Source organism: Pinus tabuliformis, chromosome X (assembly GCF_031772625.1).
Source record: "Pinus tabuliformis cultivar Carrire ecotype Pingquan chromosome X, CPIR1, whole genome shotgun sequence".
NCBI classification, from domain to species: domain Eukaryota; kingdom Viridiplantae; phylum Streptophyta; class Pinopsida; order Pinales; family Pinaceae; genus Pinus; species Pinus tabuliformis.
In genome coordinates this window covers 218,204,690-218,208,542 of record NC_142308.1, presented here as the reverse complement: position 1 = coordinate 218,208,542, position 3,853 = coordinate 218,204,690, and positions in this window count along the sequence as shown.

The window sequence follows — 3,853 nt, the reverse complement described above, 5'->3', positions numbered from 1 at the left end:
GGAGTTTCTTGGGATTAGCAGGATACTACCGGAGATTCATTAAAGATTTCAGCAAGCTAGCCTCGCCACTGTTTGGTCTATTGGCAAAAGATGTGGAGTTTAATTGGACTGACGATTGTCAGAGGGCTTTAAATGAATTGAAGGACAAGTTGGTGTCAGCCCCAATCCTGAGAGGTCCAAACTGGGCCCTACCTTTCCACATCCACACTGATGCCTCGAACAAAGCCATAGGGCAGCTTTAGGACAAGTTGAGCAAAAATTTCCATATGCCATTTACTTTGTTAGCAAAAACTTGTCCAAAGCTGAGCTGAATTACACTGTAACCGAGAAAGAATTCTTGACTGTGGTCCATGCACTGAACAAGTTCCGACATTATATTACTGGTTACCAGACCTTTGTACATACTGACCATGCTACAATTAGATATTTAATGAATAAACCAGATGTGAATGCTCGTATTATTAGATGGTTACTTTTATTGCAGCAGTTTGATTTGACCATTGTTGACAAACCAGGTAGAGAAAATGTTGTTGCTGACTTTTTATCTAGATTGGATTTGTCTGCAGATGAGGATGGAACAGTGGATGACCAGATGCTCGATGAACATCTGTTTGCTATTTCAGTACTCTCTCCATGGTTTGCCGATATAGCAAACTATCTTGTTTCAGCACAGTTCCCTCCGCACCTATCTTCCAGAGAGAAGAGCAGAATCATCAGAAAAAGTGTCTCATTTACTTGGATCGGGGGCAATCTATTCAAGCTTGGCCCCTATCAGATCTTAAGGCGTTGTGTAAGGGAGGAGGAATTCTTTGATATCCTCCTCACTTGTCATGATGGGCCTTGTGGAGGACATTTTGCAGCAAAGAGAACTGCCTTCAAAATCCTGCAGGCAGGCTGCTATTGGCCCACACTTCATCAAGATGTCAGAAGATATGTCAGTCAGTGTGACCAATGCCAAAGAACGGGGAAACCGACCCAAAGGGACGAGATGCCTCTCCAACCTCAAGTGACTCTTGAGCCATTTGAGAAGTGGGGCATGGACTTTGTGGGCCCAATCAACCCCTCTTCGAGGCAAAGGACTTACATCATTGTGTGTACTGACTATTTGACAAAGTGGGCAGAGACCAAAGCAATCAAAGCAGCGACAGAAGAGAAGGTGGCCGAGTTCCTGAGAGAAAACATCTTCTATAAGTTTGGCTATCCAAGAGAGCTGGTCACCGATCAAGGGAGCCAGTTCACCTCCAACCTGGTTGAAGATCTACTAGCTCATCACAAGATCAAGCATAGGACTTCCACCCCTTATCACCCTCAAGCAAATGGGCAGGTGGAAGTCACCAATAGAGCATTAGAAGGGATCTTGACTAAGGTGGTGAGCAGCAGCAGAAAGGACTGGGCAGATCGCCTAGTTGAAGCCACCTGGGCTTACAACACCACTTGGAAGACCACCACCGGCTTCACACCGTATGAGCTGGTCTATGGGAAGAAAGCTTTGCTGTCCATTGAGTTTGAATACAACACTTTGAGGATGGCAACTCAGCTGGACCTAGATCTCAGCCATGCGCAACAAGAAAGGCTACTGCAACTGAATGGCCTGGATGAGCACCGAATGCAGGCCCTCCTTCACTCAGAAGTGGTTCAACTTCAGAGAAAGGTGTGGCATGACCAACATCTCCATGACAAGCAATTTCAGCCGGGAGATTGGGCTTTGTTGTATGACTCTAGATACAAAGATTTCAAGGGGAAGCTGAGAACCAGATGGCTAGGACCATATGAAGTGGAAAAATGCCATGACAATGGATCTGTCCTTATTCGAACCATTGATGAGGAAGCCATTCCCATGCTTGTCAATGGGCACCGATTGAAGATCTACAGGAGACCTCTCTCAAGAAAAGAGTTCATCAAAACTATGGAGAAATCTGTATTGGTCATAGAGAAGGGTTCTGCCTCTGCTTTTGGCATACCCTGAAGGATATAAAAAAAAAAAAAAGAGAAAAAAATAATAAAGATCCTTGGGTGAAAACCTCTCTGAGGCGCCCAAGGCAGGAGGTAGGGGTGAAAACCTCATTGAGGCGCCCCTATTGTCTTTCAAAAAAAAAAGAAAAGGTTTGGAAAAGATCCTTGAGTGAAAACCTCTCTGAGGCGCTCAGGGCAGATGGCACGGGTGAAAACCTCTTTGAGGCACCCCTGTTATCTTTCAAAAAAAAAAAAAAAGCAATAAGCAAAATATGGTAAAATTGCATGCAGGTTGCAAATGTTCTATGGAGGAGAGGAAGCCCTTCAACTCAAAGCTAAGGGTCCTTATCATGCTGTCAAGAGACCTCACCAGCACCTCCTCCAAGGGTACCCATGTTTTTTCAAGGTATGTGCAATTTTATCATGGTTTGAGTCCTCTACAGGAAGATGCAGTATTTCTATAGGAAGATGCAGTCTTTCTACAGGAAGACGCGAATTTTCTACAGGAAAGTGCAGACTTTCTACAGGAAGCCCGAACTTTCTACAGGAAGCTCTGTGTTCTACAGGAAACTTCCTGTAGAAGTTTGGGACGGCCCAGAATTCATCTTAAAAGGAGATTTAGCGACTATGGATTGGTTTGGACGCATACAAGCCTCTGTTGGCACCCTTGCACATTGCTGTTACCTTGCTCCACCATCCTTGTCGACATGCAACCAAGTTCCCTGCACCAACAAAGCAGATCGATGAGTTCTCACGGGAAAAGCCATTTTCGAAGATAAACAAATGCTGAGATCTCATACCATAGGCATCAGAACCTCCGGGAACGTGATTGAAAGGCCAGATCCTCCGTCGTGCAGCATGCACCCAAGGAGGAAGAACTGTTACGAGACACCTCGCGGGAATCCTGTAACAGTTCAACCTGCTAGAGTGGATACCATTCACAGCACCGCCATCTGCAATGAAACGCGGGCGCATGCAACCCAAGCATCCACTCCATCGTCGGCAGCGTGTAACCACGAGCCTCCGGGTCTGTGTAAGTTTGCATGCAGCAGGTAGATCCACTCACCATCGTCCAAAGACTGGAAAAATCGTGTGCAGCCACGCAGGTAAGTGTCTCGACCCTTCCTTCCATCAAATCACATGAATTTTACTTTGAATTGTTTGCATGGCATAAAAGTGAATGGTTGAGCGGCCGTATGGCCAGTCGACTGGCCACGTCGGCTAGTTATGGTGTAATTGGATGTTTGGGTGGTGGCCACGACAAAGAGAATGAGCGGCACGCACGTGAGAACACTCCCGTCGGAAGCAAGAGTTTAACAGGAAAATGCGGCGGCAGATCTGTGGGAATGGATGCGGCAGCAAGTGAATACGCAGGCGAATGATGGATGACGTCGCCCAACGGTCCGGCGGGGACAGCTCACCCTCCACGCCACGGATTGCACTGATTCAAAATCTAATCGGCTAGATTATGCGCATGCATTTATCAACCACCACTTCAAACTCGAGTGGCTATTCTGATCTCCTCTGCACTTTGATACGCCGAGCTTTTGGCTACCAGAATGCCAGTGAAGCACACCTCGAGCGCGGGCCAACTACAGTCCTCCCCGAAAATTGCGCACTACTCCTACAGGAACACAGTTTCTACAGGAACGCAGTCTCTACAGGAACGCAGTCTTCTACAAGGAAGCGGGTGCTTCATGAAAAAAGGTGGCCAATTAAAGAGGTAACCCTGAACTCTTCATGCAACTGGTTAGTAAGAGTGGCAAGATCATCGTCCACAGTCTGGTCATAAAGATATTAGTGAAATTGTTGTTTGCTGTGCCTATGCTGTCATTCTACAGGATGTCAGTATAAGTAGACTGTGATGAATTTTGTGGATTATGTGCATGCTCTGTCTTAA